We start from the raw sequence: 20,394 nt of genomic DNA, 5'->3' as shown, positions 1-20,394 counted from the left end.
GTGTTAGAATAGTGTGTGCTAAGTTGTGGTGTAATGTGTTAGAATAGTGTATGTTAGGTTATTGTTACATGTGTTAGAACAGTGAGTGTAGGCTATTGTGTCATGTGTTAGAACAGTGACTGTAGATTATTGTGTCTTGTGTTAGAACAGTGAGTATAGGTTTTTGTGTCATGTGTTAGAACAGTTAGTGTAGGTTGTGTCATATGTTAGAACAGTGTGTGTAGGTCATTGTGTCGTGTGTTAGAAGAGTGAGTGTAGATTATTGTGTCATGCATTAGAGCAGTGAGTGTAGGTTATTGTGTCAAGTGTCAGAGCTGTGTAGGTTATTGTGTCATGTGTTAGGAGAATGTGTGCAGGGTACTGTGTCATGTGTTAGAAAAGTGTGTGTAGGTAATTGTGTCATGTGTTAGAACAGTGTGTGCTTGGTTATTGTCTCATGTGTTAGAATAGTGTGTGCAGGTTATTGTGTCATGTGTTAGAGCATTGAGAGTATTTTATTGTGTCATGTGTTAGAGCAGAGAGTGTTAGGTTATTGTCTCATGCGTTAGAAGAGTGAGTGCCAGCTATTGTGTCATGTGTTAGAACAGAGAGTGTAGGTTATTGTGTCATGTGTTACAACATTGTGTGTCAGGGTATTGTGCCATGTGTTAGATCAGTGAGTGTAGTCTATTGTGCAATGTGTTAGAAAAATGTTGGGTAGGCTATTGAATCAGGTGTTAGAATTGTGTGTGCAGATTATTGTGTCATGTGTTAGAACAGTGTGTGTTAGGTTGTCTCATGTGTTAGAATAGTGTGTGTGTGTAGGTTATTGTGTCATGAGTTACATCAGTGAGTGTTTGTTATTGTGTCATGTTTGAGAAAAGTGTGTGTATGTTATTGTGTCATGTGTTAGAACAGTGTGTGTTAGGTTATTGTCTCATGTGTTAAAACAATGACTGTGTTAGGTTATTGAGTCATGTGTTAGAACAGTGTGTTTCAGGTTATTGTCACATGCGTTAGAACAGTGAGTCTAGGTTAGTGTGTCATATGTTAGAACAGTGAGTGAAGGTTATTGTGGCATGTGATACAACAGTGTGAGTTACAACAGTGTGTGTTTGGTTATTGTCTCATGCGTTAGAACAATGAGTGTACGTTATTGTGTCATGTGCTAGAACATTTGTGTTAGGTTATTGTGTCATGTGCTAGAACATTTGTGTTAGGTTATTGTGTCATGTGTTAGAACAGACAGTGGAGGTTGTGTCGTGATTTAGAACAGTGAGTGTTGGTTATTGTGTTATGTGTTAGAACAGTTTGTGTTAGGTTATTTTGAAATGTGTTAGAACAGTGAGTGTAGATTATTGTGTCATGTGTTAGAATAGTGGGTGTTAAGTTATCGTGTCATGTGTTAGAACAGTGAGTGAAGGTTATTGTGTCATGTGTTAGAATAGTGTGTGTTAGGTTATCGTGTCATGTGTTAGAACAGTGTGTGCTACTTTATTGTCACATGTGTTAGAACAGTGAGTGAAGGTTATTGTGTCATGTGTTAGAATAGTGTGTGTTAAGTTATCGTGTCATGTGTTAGAACAGTGTGTGTTAGGTTATTGTTTCATGTTTTAGAACAGTGAGTGTAGGTTATTGTGTCATGTGTTAGAACAGTGAGTGTAGGTTATTGTGTCATGTGTTAGAACAATGTGTGTTAGGTTATTGTTTCATGCGTTAGAAGAGTGAGTGTCGGTTATTGTGTTATGTGTTAGAACAGTGAGTGGAGTCTATTGTGTCATGTGTTAGAAAAATGTGTGATAGGCTATTGAATCATGTGTAGATTATTGTGTCATGTTTTAGATCAGTGTGTGAAGCATGTTTTGTCATGTGTTAGAACAGTGAGTCTAGGTTATTGTGGCATGTGTTACAACAGTGTGTGTTAGGGTATTGTCTAAAGTGTTAGAACAGTGTGTGTTGATTATTCTGTCATGTGTTAGAATAGTGTGTGTTAGGTTATCGTGTCATGTGTTAGAACAGTGAGTGTAGGTTATTGTGTCATGAGTTAGAACAGTTCGTGTTAGAGTATTGTGGCATGTGTTAACACAGCGAGTTCAGGGCATTTTGACATGTGTTAGAACATTGTGTGTTAAGGTATTGTCTCATATGTTAGAACAGTGTGCGTGTGCAGGCTATTGTGTCATGTGTTAGATGAGTGTGTGTTAGGTTATTGTCTCATGTGTTAGAATAGTGGGTATAGGTTATTGTGTCATGTGTTAGTACAGTGAGTGTAGGTTTTTGTGTCATGTGTTAGAACAGTGAGAGTATTTTATTGTGTCACGTGTTAGAACAGAGTGTGTTAGGTTATTGTCTAATTCCTTAGAACAGTGAGTGTCGGTTATTGTGTCACATGTTAGAGCATTGTGTGTCAGGGTATTGTGCCATGTATTAGATCAGTGAGTGTAATCTATTGTGTCATGTGTCAGAAAAATGTGTGGTAGGCCGTTGAATCAGGTGTTAGAGGAGAATGTGCAAGTTACTGCGTCATGCGTTAGAACAGTGTGTGTTAGGTTGTCTCATGTGTTAGAATAGTGTGTGTGTAGGTTATTGTGTCATGTGTTAGATCAGTGATTGTAGGTTATTGTCTCATGTGTGAGAACAGTGTGTAGGTTATTGAGTCATGTATTCGAACAGTGTGTGTCGGTTATTGTCTCATGTGTTAGAACAGTGTGTTTCAGGTTATTGTCACATGTGTTAGAACAGTGCGTGTTAGTAATTGTGTCATGTGCTAGAACAGCGTGTTCAGGTTATTGAGTCATGTGTTAGAACAGTGTGTGTTTGGTTATTGTCTCATGTGTTAGAACGGTGTATGTAGGTTATTGTCTCATGTGTTAGAACAGTGAGTGTAGGTTATTGTTTCATGTGTTAGAACAGTGTGTGTTAGGTTATTGTTTCATGTGTTAGAACAGTGTGTGTTAGGTTATTGTTTCATGTGTTAGAACAGAGAATGGAGGTTGTGTCGTGAGTTAGAACAGTGAGTATAGGTTATTGTGTTATGTGTTAGAACAGTTTGTGTTAGGTTATTTTGTAATGTGTTAGAACAGTGTGTTGAGTTTTTTTATGTGTTAGAGCAGTGTGTGCAGGTTATTGTGTCATGTATTAGAACAGTGTGTGTTAGGGTATTGTCTCATGTGTTAGAATAGTAGGTATAGGTTATTGTGTCATGTGTTAGAATAGTAGGTATAGGTTATTGTGTCATGTGTTAGAACAGAATGTGTTAGGTTATTGTGTCATGTGGTTGAAGTGTGAGTGTAAGTTGTGTTATGTGTTAGAACAGAGAGTGTAGGTTATTGTGTCATGTGTTAGAACAGTGAGTGTAGGTTATTGTGTCATGTGTTAGAACAGTGAGTGTAGGTTATTGTGTCATGTGTTAGAACAGTGTGTGTTAGGTTATTGTCTCATGCGTTAGAAGAGTGAGTGTCGGTTATTGTGTTATTTGTTAGAACAGTGAGAGTAGTCTATTGTGTCATGTGTTAGAAAAATGTGTGATAAGGTATTGAATCATGTGTTAGAAGTGAGTGTGCAAGCATGTTTTGTCATGTGTTAGAACAGTGAGTCTAGGTTATTGTGGCATGTGTTACAACAGTGTGTGTTAGGGTATTGTCTAAAGTGTTAGAACAGTGTGTGTTGATTATTCTGTCATGTGTTAGAATAGTGTGTGTTAGGTTATCGTATCATGTGTTAGAACAGTGAGTGTAGGTTATTGTGTCATGTGTTAGAACAGTGAGTGTAGGTTATTGTGTCATGTGTTAGAACAGTGAGTGTAGGTTATTGTGTCATGTGTTAGAACAGTGAGTGTAGGTTATTGTGTCATGTGTTAGAACAGTTCGTGTTAGAGTATTGTGGCATGTGTTAACACAGCGAGTTCAGGGCATTTTAACATGTGTTAGAACATTGTGTGTTAAGGTATTGTCTCATATGTTAGAACAGTGTGCGTGTGTAGGCTATTGTGTCATGTGTTAGAACAGTGAGAGTATTTTATTGTGTCATGTGTTAGAACAGAGTGTGTTAGGTTATTGTCTCATTCCTTAGAACAGTGAGTGTCGGTTATTGTGTCATGTGTTAGAACATTGTGTGTCAGGGTATTGTGCCATGTGTTACATCAGTGAGTGTAATCTATTGTGTCATGTGTCAGAAAAATGTGTGGTAGGCTACTGAATCAGGTGTTAGAAGAGTATGTGCAAGTTATAGTGTCATGTGTTAGAACAGACATTGGAGGTTGTGTCGTGAGTTAGAACATGAGTATAGGTTTTTGTGTTATGTGTTAGAACAGTTTGTGTAGGTTGTGTTATGTATTAGAACAGTGAAAGTAGGTTATTCTGTCATGTGTTAAAAAAATATGAGTAGGTTATTGTTGCATGTGTTAGAACAGTGAGCGCAGATTGTGTGATATGTAAGAACAGTGAGTGTAGGTTATTGTGTCGTGTGTTAGAACAGTGAGTGTAGATTATTGTGTCATGTGTTAGAGCAGTGAGTGTAGGTTATTGTGTCAAGTGGTAGAACTGTGTAAGTTGTGTCATATGTTAGAATAGTATGTGCAGGTTATTGTGTCATGTGTTAGAACAGTGAGTGTAGGTTTTTGTGTCATGTGTTAGAAGAGTATGTGCAGGTTATTGTGTCATGTGTTAGAACAGTGAGTGTAGGTTTTTGTGTCATGTGTTAGAGCAGTGAGTGTAGGTTATTGTGTCAAGTGTTAGAACTGTGTAGGTTGTGTCATGTGTTAGAATAGTATGTGCAGGTTATTGTGTCATGTGTTAGAACAGTGAGTGTAGGTTTTTGTGTCATGTGTTAGAACATTGTGTGTCAGGGTATTGTGCCATGTGTTAGATCAGTGACTGTCATCTATTGCATCATGTGCCAGAAAAATGTGTGGTAGGCTGTTAAATCAGGTGTTAGAACAGTGTGTGCAAGTTATTGCGTCATGTGTTAGAACAGTGTGTGATAGGTTGTCTCATGTGTTAGAATAGTGTGTGTGTAGGTTATTGCGTCATATGTTAGATCAGTGAGTTTAGGTTATTGTGTCATGTGTGAGAACAGTGTGTGTTAGGTTATTGTCTCATGTGTTAGAACAGTGTGTGTCAGTTATTGTGTCAAGTGTTAGAAGAGTGAGTTTAGGTTATTGTGTCATGTGTTAGAACAACGTGTAATAGCCTATTGAGCCAGGTGTTACAGCAGTGTGCGGAGGTTGTTGCGTCATGTGTTAGAACAGTGTGTGTTAGGTTGTCTCATATGTTAGAATAGTGTGTGTAGGTTATTGTGTCATGTGATAGAAAATTGAGTGTAGGTTATTGTGCTGTGTCAGAACTATGAGTGTAGGTTATTGTATCATGTGTTAGAAAAGTGAGTGAAGGTTATTTTGTCATATGTTAGAACAGTTTGTGTAGGTAATTGTGTCATGTGTTAGAATAGTGAATGTAGATTATTTTGTCATGTATTAGAAATATGACTGTAGGTTATTGTTATGTGTTAGAACAGAGTGTGAATGTTATTGTGTCATGTATTAGAACAGTGTTACGAAAAACACGATTTCTAATAAGCATAGAGATCTCCAGTGAATACTAGATAGGACTGCCCTTCTAGCATTCAGCCTGTTACTGCGTTTACGTAACAAGTAGTCACTATCCTGGTCCAATTATCCATTAGAATTCAATAATAATTATTAGTGCTTCAAGATTGCAATTGATAGGTTACTAACTAAAGAAATTAAAATTTAATAAGTTTATTAATAACAAAATTGTCTAAGAGTATATTATCAAATTAAATTTATCAAAGTAATCAAAATAATAATGATCACTCCTCTCGTGTACAGAAATATTGTGCTGAAGGCACATATCAGATTTTTATGTCTTAAGTACCGTCTGGTACATTAACATTTAATAACACATATACATACAAATAAGTTTGTGTGTATGTGTGTAAGTGCTCTAAGTATTTCGCTATGTCTCAAAACCCAAATAAACTTAACTAGTGACTGACAAAGTCCTCACATTAACTAACTCTTGACCACCTGGCAATCAGAACAGCTTGCTTGAACAATAAAACTACTGCTAAGCCCAATAGCAATATAACAAGCAACTGCAACACAGAATCAGGATCAAGGAGATAATATAACGACACTAAGTAGGGACCTTCAGCAGATCCTCTACAAGTCACAAAACTCCGATACTACTGAGTCTAAGTTCAGCATAAGAAAATCCCCGACTGTGACAGTACACAGATACCAGTACAAGTTAGGTCAGAAGCTACAGCTCAGGACCTGATTTGCTCAGAGTGCCTATGCGACACACAACCTCAGTACAACGTCGAAAATCACTAAGTCTAGACAATGTTCTGTGAACAGAGTTCTACAGAACCAACAACAAGAAAGTGACAGAGACGATCTTCCAACAAGGGCCAATAAGAGAGAGTTAGGCACATATTGTCCAGAATACGTCGAACCACCAAGAGAGTCGAGTCCAGACTGACCACTCCAGGCAAGGTGTGAACACCCTCCCCCCCTCGATCACGTGATTGCTCCATAGACATGTGCTGCCCAGCAACACCGAGAAGCCGGCAGAGTAACGAGCCACGAGCGATAATTACAGTAGTTAGACAATCAAGACTAACTATGAGCACTGAATAATATTATATAAATGTTACATCCTACCTAATAAATATAACTAAGTAAAATAATAATATAAAGCAATATATTTACGATTTAGCTATTATCACAAATATAAGCAATATAAAATTATATGAAAAGGTAATATACATTATATACATTGTGACCCATTCACAGGTTGTAACATGCCCCCAACACGACAAACGGTCGCACTAGGAGTTGCATTAATGTCTTTCACATTATTACTGATTTCTCATGTCACATTAATAATACAATTTAATATAAAAATAAATCAATCACTCTTGTGCCAAGAACTTCTATAATTTCACAGTGTCTATATCACTATAAGTTATGCCCCTAGTACTAGGGCAGTACACAGTATCATATCTCTGCCTACTCGTGGTTATGTACATCAGTGTAGAGACAGGATAGCATAGACAAGCATGACATGATGCTCGATCATAGTAGTGGAGACTGCATGTGAACAATAATCTTGTGCGATAGTCAGGAGACGGCATTCCACTCTTAAATAGTGGTAGTGGAATGCGAGGCAATATGGACATCTGCATATGAGGAAGCTTAAGGTGTGTAGTAACTTAAGGAATGAAGTGAGGGGGGGATCTGTGGCAGGAGTGTTCCGCCAGTCAGTAACATCGCCCACACAACACTACACACTCAACACTCAGCTTCTGTCTCCAACTGTCTCCTCCTCACACACATATATATCACCACTACTGTGAATATATAAATAGAATAATTAGACATGACATGAGTATACATAATTAACATGGGCTGGAGAGATTACGTTACTTTGCTGAATTTGACATAGCAAGTAACAAAAGGTATTTGGGCATAAAATTACATTAATTTAAATGTAACTGATAATTATTAAGGACGTAACAAAGCGTCAGCAATTACATTACAATGACCACTGATATGTTGTATACTAATAGAGTATGGCTGGATTCTGAGAGCCCACCTCATGATCCTAGCATTTTTACTCTTCATTGTGTTTATGTAAGTGAGTGGATTGTGGTCTGAAAAAAAATTAATTTTAAATGGGGAAGTGCCCAAATACACGTCAAAATGTTCCAAGGACACCACAAGAGCTAGAGCCTCTTTCTCAATAGTGGCATAATTTTTCTGGTGTCGTTTGAGCTTAGATGAATAGTAAATTATAGGATGGAGAATGTCAGTGGATGTTGACTGTTGGAGAAGCACAGCACCCACTGCATAACCACTCGCATCTATATGTAAGAAGAAAGGAAGATTGAAATTAGGACTCCTCAACACAGAAGCAGAGGAGAGCAAACGCTTCAATCTTTTGAACGAGTCTGAACAATCCCTAGTCCAGATGAACTGAACTTTGCTACTAGTGAACACAGTGAGAGGTGTAGGTGGAGGTGTGTTTGCTGGCTTGCCTGTCATTTGACAAACGTGGCAACGTCGCACATGATCAGCTACTGTGTCCTTCATTTTAGGCCAAGTAAAATGTTTTGCCAGTTTACAGAGTGTCTTCTTGGCACCCAAATGTCTTCCAATGGGACTATTGTGAGCAAAATCAATGGCTTGTTCACGAAATGTAACTGGTAACACTACAAGATGCTTGACTGTGGTGGAAACACTATCAGCTGACAACTTACATGTATTTTTCTCCATCAGTACACCATTACTATAATAGTAACAATTATCAAGATCCTTTGCTTCACTCTCAGTAACTGCTATATCTCTCAGTCTTTCGAGTGACTGATCAACAAACTGATCCTTGATTAAATCATCATGAGTTAGAAATTTAACGTCAGTAGTGTCCTGACCAGGTTGATGACAGTGAGGAGTCAGTGTTAATGATCCTGGGCACAGAGCATCACTAAACAACATATTCAAGCCCAAATCATTGTCATCAACTAACTCAACAGGAGACAAGGATGTTTGTTGTATCTTTGACATAGCTCTAGGCCACAAGGCACGATAATGTAGTGATTCTAGGGGACTTTAACTTTAGTTACATTGATTGGAATTTCTTGACTGGGAATTTAGAATCAAATGACTTCTTAAAAGTAGTTCAGGAATGTTTTTTGAAGCAGTTTGTGACAGAACCTACAAGGGGAAATAACCTACTTGATTTGGTTCTGGCGAACAAGGTAACCCTTGTTAATAATTTAGAAATTAATGAGGAACTTGGCACAAGCGATCACAAATCAATTACCTTTAGCATAGAATGGAAGTATGATAGTAGGGACAATTCAGTAACAGTTCCAGATTTTCGCTTAGCAGATTACAATGGGCTTAGAGAACACTTATCATTTGTTGACTGGGGTAACGAAGAGAGCTATCAGTATGACAGTTTTCTGAACACTACACATGCTGCTCAAAGAACGTTTATCCAGTATAAAGAAATTAGATCAAATAGAAATGACCCAAAATGGATGAATAATAGGCTGAAATATCTACTAGGGCATAAGAAAGGAATTTATAGGCGTATCAAAAGAGGTGAGGATCATCTTATGAATCAGTATATTGACATTAAGAGGGACATTAAAAAGGGGATAAGAAAAGCTAAAAGGGACTATGAAATTAAAGTTGCTAGGGATTCTAAAACTAACCCAAAAAGTTTTTTCCAGTTCTATAGAACAAAAGTCAGAGATAAGATAGGTCCCATGAAAAATAACTATGGGCATCTTACTGACAAATGTGCTCAATTTTAAATAATTATTTTCTCTCAGCTTTTACACAGGAAGACACTAACAATATTCCAGTAATTAATTTTTATAGTGGGCTAGAAGAAGATAAATTATGTAACATCACAGTCACTGTGGCCCGGTGGCCTGGTGGCTAAAGCTCCCGCTTCACACACGGAGGGCCCGGGTTCGATTCCCGACGGGTGGAAACATTCGACACGTTTCCTTACACCTGTTCACCTAGCAGCAAATAGGCACCTGGGTGTTAGTCGACTGGTGTGGGTCACATCCTGGGGGACAAGATTAAGGACCCCAATGGAAATAAGTTAGACAGTCCTCGATGACGCACTGACTTTCTTGGGTTATCCTGGGTGGCTAACCCTCCGGGGTTAAAAATCCGAACGAAATCTTATCTTATCTTATCACTAGTGAAATGGTTGTTAAGCAGATAGACAGACTGAAGCAAAATAAGTCGCCGGGTCCTGATGAGGTTTTTTCAAGGGTTCTTAAGGAATGCAAAATGGAACTCTGTGAACCATTAACTAATATTTTTAATTTATCTCTTCAAACAGGTGTAGTGTCTGATATGTGAAAGATGGCTAATGTAAGTCCTATTTTTAAAACAGGGGACAAGTCGTTACCGTCAAATTACCGCCCAATAAGCCTGACCTCAATTGTAGGCAAATTACTAGAGTCAATTATAGCTGAGATTATAAGAAGCCATCTCGATAAGCATAGCTTGATTAATGATACTCAGCATGGATTCACAAGAGGCCGGTCTTGTCTAACTAATTTATTAACTTTCTTCAGTAAAGCTTTTGAGGCTGCTGACCACGATAAAGAATTTGATGTTATTTACTTAGATTTTAGTAAGGCTTTTGATAGAGTTCTGCACCAAAGACTGTTAAAGAAAGTGGCAGCTCATGGCATTGGGGGAAAAGTGCTCTCGTGGATCGAGTCATGGCTCACAGACAGAAAGCAGAGAGTGTCCATAAATGGGGTTAAATCCGAGTGGGGATCTGTAACAAGTGGCGTTCCACAGGGATCAGTCTTGGGCCCATTGTTGCTCATAATATATATCAATGATCTTGATGAGGGAATTACTAGCGATATGAGCAAATTCGCCGATGACACAAAGATAGGTAGGATAATTGATTCAAACATAGATGTTAGGGAACTTCAGAAGGATTTAAACAAACTCTATTCTTGGTCAGAAAAGTGGCAGATGCAGCTCAATATAGATAAATGCAAGGTTCTGAAGCTCGGGAGTGTCCATAACCCTAGCACTTATAAGTTAAATGATGTAGAACTTAGCCATACAGATTGTGAAAAGGACTTGGGGGTTATGGTGAGCAGCAACCTTAAACCAAGACAGCAATGCCTAAGCATACGTAATAAGGCAAATAGATTACTGGGATTTATATCAAGAAGTGTAAGCCACAGAAGTCCAGAGATCATACTGCAGCTTTATACATCATTAGTAAGGCCTCACCTAGATTATGCAGCTCAATTCTGGTCTCCATATTACAGAATGGACATAAATTCGTTAGAAAACATTCAGCATAGGATGACTAAATTAATACATAGCATTAGAAATCTTCCTTATGAAGAATGATTGAAGACTCTTAAGTTACATTCACTTGTTAGACGAAGAATGAGGGGAGACCTGATCGAAGTGTATAAGTGGAAGATAGGTATTAATGAAGGGGATATTAATAAGGTCTTGAGGATATCTCTCCAAGAGAGAACCCGCAGTAATGGATTTAAACTAGACAAGCTTAGATTTAGAAAGGACATAGGAAAGTATTGGTTTAGAAATAGGGTAGTTGATGAGTGGAACAGTTGGGTTATTGAGGCTAGGACTTTGGGTAGTTTCAAATTTAGGTTGGATAAGTACATGAGTGGGAGGAGTTGGATTTGAGTAGGACTTGTACATCAGAGCTTATTTCTTGGGTAGCATTGAAAAATGGGTTGAGCAAATGTTTTGTTAGTGGGATGAATTGTAAAGGACCTGCCTAGTATGAGCCAACAGGCCTGCTGCAGTGTTCCTTTCTTATGTTTTTATGTTCTTAATTGCGCTGAGAGTAAATAAAATATGCATTTCTCTACAAGCTTCAATGGCATAATTATCATCAGTGTTATCAATCACAAGTGGTTCTTTACATATATCAGCATGAAGGATATCGTTCCCTATCAACAAGTCCACTGACCTGATGGGAAATACACCACTGGATATACCTACTGAAATATAACCAGTATAAAAGCTTATTTCAATGTAAACTTTGTGTAAAGGTACTTTTATAACAGCCCCACCATAGGCTTCTAACAATACATCTATCTTGCAATAGGTATCATCAGTTATGGGCAGTATATCTTCTCTTAATAACGTGAGATAACTGCCAGTGACTCTGGAAGTAATTATCTCTGTTAGATGTGATTCGACAAGTCCTACTTTACCTCTCGATAAGTAAGAACTCATCGCTGAACGAATCTTTTTGTCAGATACACTTTCTGACGCTAGTCATCTATCCTGAGTAATATTATCTAAAACAGTAGGATCAGAGGTATTACTAGGATTTTGATGCCTTTGTTGCATGGAAGAGGATACGACTTGTGTGGGGGCGCCAGCCGCACGATCGTCTCTCGTATCTCTTTCTAACTTATAGCAATACTCTCTAGCATGTCCCCTTCTGTTACAATAGGTACATTTAACTTTCTTCTTCTCATTATCAGACTTTTGTCTAACCACAGAGACAGAATCAGGATTGTGAGTTTTCCTGGTAAAGGTACGAGAAGTTACAGTAGCAGGTACATCAGGCCGGCACTGATCAGCTGATTTAGGTTGCCAACTTCTAGGACAATTTTTAGTTATCTTGTTTCTCTGTGTTTTAGTATGTACAAGTTTGTGAGAAATCTCGTAATTGTCTGCTAATGTTGCAGTTTCCAGAATATCCGAGGTAGTATGATTGATCAGATATTCTTGCATGTCAGCAGACATACAGTTGTAAAACTCTTCGTGTAGTAACAACTGAACTAGACTGTTGTAGTTATTGCACTTAGCAGATCTGCACCATCTCTCAAATGCAACTTTTTTCTCATAAGCAAACTCTACACAAGTTTGATCTTGTCGTTGTAACGTACGAAATGCACGTTGATAACTTACAGGTAACAAGTTATATGTCTCTAGAACTGTTTGCTTTACAGCATCATAATTAATGTAGTTGGCAAATGGTAAAGCAGCAGTACAAGTTTGAGCTCTTCCTGTCAAAGCTGTGTGCAACAAGGTAGCCCAGTGCTTACGTGGCCAGTTCATAACACTTGCCTGGTTCTCAAACACATCAAAATAGGTGTCTAAGTCACTCTCAAAAAACTTAGGAACCATTGAGGCAGCTTTCTGCACATTAATGTGTCCTGTGTTATATTAACAGATTTATCAACTTCGTCAGATCTATCAGTCTGTTGTTTTCCGAGAAGAACATTTTTTCTTTGGAAATCTTCTTCGTTCAATTTTCTCTGTGCCTCTATTCATGCAGTCTGCAACATTATGAGGCATTCCAACCTCTCAAACTGTTCCTGAGAGATAGGACCAGTAGGTAACGGAGGTGTGGGGAAATTAACATGTCTTTTTTGACGGTCCCTAGGTCGAGCACCTAGTCCAGCCATCCCTAGAGTCTAGATCTGGTCTAGGATAAATAGATTCAGGTGTAGCATACATGGTACTAGTATGAGGCTGAGTCATACTACCAGCTATACTCTGTACTATTGTGTTAGTTAGGAGGGAAGGTGTGAAGGAGAACTGAGCTACACTAGGCTCAGACACTTCTGCCAAGTTGCTCTCTCTTCTACATCACCAAATAGTGTCATACTTTCTAATTGTGACACTAGGCTTTCTGTATCTGAATCATAATCAGACATCTCTGTATGAGCAGGAAACAATATATCTTTAATTAATGCTCTGACAGTTTCTGCGGTGTAATTCCTGTTATACGTCACACCAAGATATTTAGCTACTCGCCAACACGTCTGAAGTTTTAATATACTTAACTCAGACAAAGTCAGAGTAACAATTAACTGTTTCACTTTGACATACATCACGAAAATAAATGTACTACGAGAGAGTGATTATGGGAAACTATAATCTTAATAGGAATTTTAGTGTTTGTTGTCTTAGAGCTAGAGCTCATCAACAGTATTTTCATCTCCTTGGATCAAGAGACTCAGTCAGGTACATATATCCACCTAGTATGTTGTACAAGACAAAACTCAAAGTCTTCAGATTAGGAAAGTACTCAAAGTGTTTGACTGTCCCCCCCCCAGTACCAACAATACCACCAGTCCGATGACATTCTTCTTTGCAAATATACAGGGTCTAGAGCCAGCAATGAACAACAAAATACCTTTCATTAGGGGGCTGCTTGCAGAGGCAAATGCAATGTTCGTGGCTTTCACAGAGACCCACATAAAGGATCACTTAGACAACGAAATATGGATCCCAGGTTACAACCTATACAGATGCGACAGAGTGAACAGGAAAAAGGGGGGGGGAGATTTGGCCTGTACATCGCAGAGTCACTTGTTTGCACAGAACTGTTTAATGCCTCAAATGATGTAGTGGAAGTTGTAGCAGTAAAGATCGAGAGCTAAAACCTAGTCATTGTGGTAGTCTACAAGCCTCCGGATGCAACGTCCAAGCAATTCCAGGAGCAGCTGTTAAAAATTGACCACTGTCTGGAAAATCTACCAGCTCCTGCACCCAACATCTTGCTCCTGGGGGATTTCAACTTAAGGCACCTAAAATGGAGGAATATAGCAAATAATGTTGTTGCAGTGATAACACCAGGAGGCAGCTCTGACGAGAACTCACAAGCACACGAGCTTTTAAATCTCTGCACAAAATTCAATTTAAACCAGCAAATAATAGAGCCTACTAGACTGGAGAATACACTAGACCTCATCTTCACTAACAATGATGATCTGATACGAAATGTCACCATATCAAAAACAATAATCTCAGATCACAACATAATCGAGGTTCAGACATGTATGCGCGGAGCCCCAGACCGACATAATGAGATTAGTCACGAGGGAGCATTCTGCAAATTCAACTTCAATAACAAAAACATAAAGTGGGACCAAGTAAACCAAGTCCTAACCGATATAAGCTGGGAAGATAGACTAAGCAACACAGACCCCAACTTACGGCTAGAACAGATTAACTCAGTGACACTCGATGTATGACAAGGCTTATTCCTCTAAGAAAAAGGAGGAGTAGATGTAAAATAGAAAGAGACAGGCGCTCCCTTTACAGGCGACGGAAAAGAATAACAGTGGCTAAAAGAGGCCAATATATCTGAAATGCGTAGGGAGTCACTGGTCAGAGAAATAGCAAACATCGAATTTAAGATAAAGGAATCTTATAGGAGTCAGGAATCGCGGGAAGAACTAAAAGCCATAAATGAAATCGAAAGAAACCCAAAGTATTTCTTTTCCTATGCCAAATCAAAGTCGAGAACAACGTCCAGTATTGGGCCCCTACTTAAACAAGATGAGTCCTACACAGATTACAGCAAGGAAATGAGTGAGCTACTCAAGTCCCAATATGACTCAGTTTTTAGCAAGCCGCTAACCAGACTGAGAGTCGAAGATCAAAATTAATTTTTTATGAGAGAGCCACAGAATTTGGTTAACACAAGCCTATCTGATGTTATCCTGACGCCAAATGACTTCGAACAGGCGATAAATGACATACCCATGCACTCTACCCCAGGGCCAGACTCATGGAACTCCGTGTACATCAAGAACTTGCAGTTCTTGATGTACACGGAGTTCCATGAGTCTGGCCCTGGGCTAGAGTGCATGGGTATGTCATTTATCGCCTGTTCAAAGTCATTTGGCGTCAGGATAACATCAGATAGGCTTGTGTTAACCAAATTCTGTGGCTCCTATGAAGAGGGAGCATGGACATGGGGGCCTTCCCACAGTTACTAAAAACAACAGACATAGCCCCACTCCACAAAGGGGGCAGTAAAGCAATAACAAAGAACTACAGACCGATAGCAATAACATCCCATATCATAAAAATCTTTGAAAGGGTCCTAAGAAGCAAGATCGCCACCAATCTAGAAACCCATCAATTACACAACCCAGGGCAACATGGGTTTAGAACAGGTCGCTCCTGTCTGTCTCAACTATTGGATCACTACGACAAGGTCGTACATGCACTAGAAGACAAAAAGAATGCAGATGTAATATATACAGACTTTGCAAAAGCCTTCGACAAGTGTGACCATGGCATAATAGCGCACAAAATGCGTGCTAAAGGAATAACAGGAAAAGTTGGTAGATGGATCTATAATTTCCTCACTAACAGAACACAAAGAGTAGTAGTCAACAGAGTGAAGTCCGAGGCAGCTACGGTGAAAAGCTCTCTTCCACAAGGCACAGTACTCGCTCCCACCTTGTTTCTCATCCTCATATCTGACATAGACAAGGATGTCAGCCACAGTACCGTGTCTTCCCTTGCAGATGACACCCGAATCTGCATGACAGTGTCTTCCATTGCAGACACTGCAAGGCTCCAGGCGGACATCAACCAAATCTTTCAGTGGGCTGCAGAAAACAATATGAAGTTCAACAATGAGAAATTTCAATTACTCAGATATGGTAAACACGAGGAAATTAAAACTTCATCAGAGTACAAAACAAATTCTGGCCACAAAATAGAGCGAAACATCAACGTCAAAGACCTGGGAGTGATCATGTTGGAGGATCTCACCTTCAAGGACCATAACATTGTATCAATCGCAGCTGCTAGAAAAATGAGAGGATGGATAATGAGAACCTTCAAAACTAGGGATGCCAAGCCCATGATGACACTCTTCAGGCCACTTGTTCTATCTAGGCTGGAATATTGCTGCACACTAACAGCACCTTTCAAGGCAGGTGAAATTGCTGACCTAGAAAATGTACAGAGAACCTTCACGGCGCTCATAATGGAGATAAAACACCTCAATTACTGGGAGCACTTGAAGTTCCTGAACCTGTATTCCCTGGAATGCACTCGGGAGAGATACATGAATATATACACCTGGAAAATCCTAGAGGGATTAGTACCGAACTTGCACACGAAAATCACTCACAACGAAAGCAAAAGACTTGGCAGACGATGCAACATCCCCCCAATGAAAAGCAAGGGTGTCACTGGCACGTTAAGAGACCATACAATAAGTGTCAGGGGCCCGAGACTGTTCATCTGCCTCCCAGCATACATAAGGAGGATTACCAATAGTCTTCAAGCTGGCACTGGACAAGCACCTAAAGATGGTACCTGACCAGCCGGGCTGTGGCTCGTACGTTGGTTTGCGTGCAGCCAGCAGTAACAGCCTGGTTGATCAGGCTCTGATCCACCAGGAGGCCTGGTCACAGACCGGGCCGCGGGGGCGTTGAAACCCGGAACTCTCTCTCCAGGTAATAGAGTTACTAGTGTGTCAAACTGAACAATTTCTCCAACACCTTGGATCAAGACCATCCCGGACAGGCCCCCCATTTGTTACAAAAAACGCGATTTCTAATAAGCATAGAGATCTCCAGTGAATACTAGATAGGACTGCCCTTCTAGCATTCAGCCTGTTACTGGGTTTTCGTAACAAGTAGTCACTATCCTGGTCCAATTATCCACTAGAATTCAATAATAATTATTAGTGCTTCAAGATTGCAATTAGTAGGTTACTAACTAAAGAAATTAAAATTTAATAAGTTTATTAATAACAAAATTGTCTAGGATTATATTATCAAATTAAATTTATCAAAGTAATCAAAATAATAAAAATCACTTCTCTCGTGTACAGAAATATTGTGCTGAAGGCACATATCAGATTTTTATGTCTTAAGTACCGTCTGGTACATTAACATTTAATAATACTCAAAACTCAACTAGACTTAACTAGTGACTGAGTCCTCACAGTAACTAACTCTTGACTACCTGACAATCAGAACAGCTTGCTTGAACAATAAAACGACTGCTAAGCCCAATAGCAATATAACAAGCAACGGCGACACAGAATCAGGATCAAGGAGATAATATAACGACACTAAGTAGGGGCCATCTGCAGATCCTAAACAAAAGTCACAAAACTCCCATACTACTGAATCTAAGTTCAGCATAAGAAAATTCCCGACTGTGACAGTACACAGATACCAGTACAAGTTAGGTCAGAAGCAACAGCTCAGGACCTGAGTTGCTCAGACTGTCTAAGCGACACACTACCTCAGTACAACGTCGAAAATCACTAAGTCTAGACAATGTTCTATGAACAGAGTTCTACAGAACCAACAACAAGAAAGTGACAGAGACAATCTTCCAACAAGGGCCAATGAGAGAGAGTTAGGCACATCTTGTCTGGAATATGTCCAACCACCAACAGAGTCTAGCCCAGACTGACTACTCCAGGCGAGGTGTGAACACTCCCTCGATCACGTGATTGCTCCATAGACAGGTGCTGCCCAGCAACACCGAGAAGCCAGCAGGGTAACGAGCCACGAGCGATAATTACAGTAGTTAGCCAATCAAGACTAACTATGAGCACTGAATAATAATATATAAATATTACATCCTACCTAATAAATATAACTAAGTAAAATAATAATATAAAGCAATATATTTACGATTTAGCTATTATTGCAAATATAAGCATTATAAAATTATATGAAAAGGTAATATACATTATATACATTGTGACCCATTTAGGGGTCGCAACAACAGTGTGTGTTAGGTTATTGTGTCATGTGTTAGAAGAGAGTGTGCACGTAATTTTGTAATGTGTTAGAGCAGTGTGTGTACGTTAGTGGGTCATGTGTTAGAACAGTGTGTGTTAGGTTATTGTCTCATGTGTTAGAACAGTGTGTGTTAGGTTATTGAGTCATATGTTAGAACAGTGTATACAGGATATTTTGTCATGTGTTAGAACAGTGAGTGGAGGTTATTGTGTCATGTGTTAGAACAGTGTGTTTTAGGTCATCGTGTTATGTGTTAGAACAGTGTGTGTTAGGCTATTGTCACATGTGTTAAAACAGTGAGTGTAGGTTATTGTGTCATGTGTTAGAACAGTGTATGTAGGTTATTGTGTTATTTGTTAGAACAGTGTGTGTTAGGTTATTGACTCATGTGCTAGAACACTGTGTGTTAGGTTATTGAGTCGTGTGTTAGAGCAGTGTGTGCAGCATATTGTGTCATGTGTTAGAACAGTGAGTGTAGGTTATTTTGGCATGTGTTACAACAGTGAGTGTTAGGTAATTGTGTCAAGTGCTAGAACAGCGCGTTCAGGTTATTGTGTCATGTGTTAGAACACTGTGTGTTAGGTTACTGTCTCATTTGTTAGAACAGTAGGTGTAGATTATTGTGTCATGTGTTAGAACAACGTGTTATGTTGTCTCATGTGTTAGAATAGTGTGTGTGTAGGTTATTGTGTCATGTGTTAGATCAGATGTGTGAGAACAGTGTGTAGGTTATTGTGTCATGTATTCGATCAGTGTGTGCAGGTTATTGTGTCATGTGTTAAAACAGTGTGTGTTCGGTTATTGTCTCATGTGTTAGAATAGTGTGTGCAGGTTATTATGTCATGTGTTAGAGCAGTTAGTGTAGGTTATTGTGTCATGTGTTAGAACAGTGAGAGTAGGTTATTGTGTCATGTGTTAGAACAGAGTGTGTTAGGTTATTGTCTCATGTGTTAGATCAATGTGTGTAGGTCATTGTGGCATGTGTTAGAACAATGTGTGGTAGCTTATTGAATCAGGTGTTAGAACAGTGTGTGCAGGTTATTGCGTCATGTGTTAGAGCAGAGAGTGCAGGTTATTGTGTCATGTGTTAGATCAGTGTGTTTCAGGTTTTCGTGTTATGTGTTAGAACAGTGTGTTTTAGATTATTGTCACATGTGTTAAAACAGTGAGTGTACGTTATTGTGTCATGAGTTAGAACAGGGAGTGTAGGTTATTGTAGCATGTGCTAAAACAGCGTGTTCAGGTTATTGTGTCATGTGTTAGAACAGTGTGTGTTAGGTTATTGTCTCATGTGTTAGAACAGTGTATGTAGGTTATTGTGTCATGTGTTAGAACAGTGTGTGTTAGGTTATTGTCTCATGTGCTACAACAGTGTGTGTTAAGTTATTGAGTCGTGTGTTAGAACAGTGTGTACAGCATATTTTGTCATGTGTTAGAACAGTGAGCGTAGGTTATTGTGTCATGTGTAAGAACAATGAGTGTAGGTTATTGTGGCATGTGTTACAACAGTGCGTGTTAGGTGATTGTTTCATGTGCTAGAACTGCGTGCTCAGGTTATTGTGTCATGTGTTAGAACTGTGTGTGTTACGTTATTGTCTCATGCTTTAGAACAGTGGGTGTAGGTTCTTGTGTCTTGCGTTAGAACAGTGTGCTAGGTTATTGTGTCATGTGTTAGAAAAGAGAGTGGAGATTATTGTGTTATGTGTTAGAACAGTTTGTGTTAGGTTATTGTGTAATGAGTTAGAAAAGTGTGTTAAGGTTTTCTGTCATGTGTAAGAGCAGTGTGAGTAGGTTATTGTGTCATGTGATAGAACAGTTTGTGTTAGGGTATTGTCTAAAGTGTTAGAACAGTGTGTGTTAGGTTATTGAGTCAAGTGTTAGAACAGTGTGTGCAGGTTATTTTGCCATGTGTTAGAACAGTGAGCGTAGATTATTGTGTCACGTGTTACAAAAGTGTGTGTTTAGTTATCGTGTCATGTGTTAGAACAGTGTTTTAGGTTATTGTCACATGTGTTAGAACAGTGAGTGTAGGTTATTGTGTCATGTGTTAGAACAGTGAGTGTAGGTTATTGTGTCATGTGTTAGAACAGTGAGTGTAGGTTATTGTGTAATGTGTCAGAACAGTGCGTGTTAAATTATTGTGGCATGTGTTAGAACAGCGTGTTCAGGGTTTTGTCTCATATGTTAGACCAGTGTGTGCAGGTTATTGTGTCATGTATCAGAACAGTGTGTGTTGGGTTATTGTCTCATGTGTTAGAACAGTGGGTGTAGGTTATTGTGTTATGTGATAGAACAGAGTGTGTTAGGTTATTGTGTCATGTG

This window comes from Cherax quadricarinatus, unplaced genomic scaffold, assembly GCF_038502225.1.
Source record: "Cherax quadricarinatus isolate ZL_2023a unplaced genomic scaffold, ASM3850222v1 Contig286, whole genome shotgun sequence".
In the NCBI taxonomy this organism is placed as follows: domain Eukaryota; kingdom Metazoa; phylum Arthropoda; class Malacostraca; order Decapoda; family Parastacidae; genus Cherax; species Cherax quadricarinatus.
The sequence above is the reverse complement of the archived record's forward strand: the minus strand, read 5'-3'. Positions refer to the sequence as shown.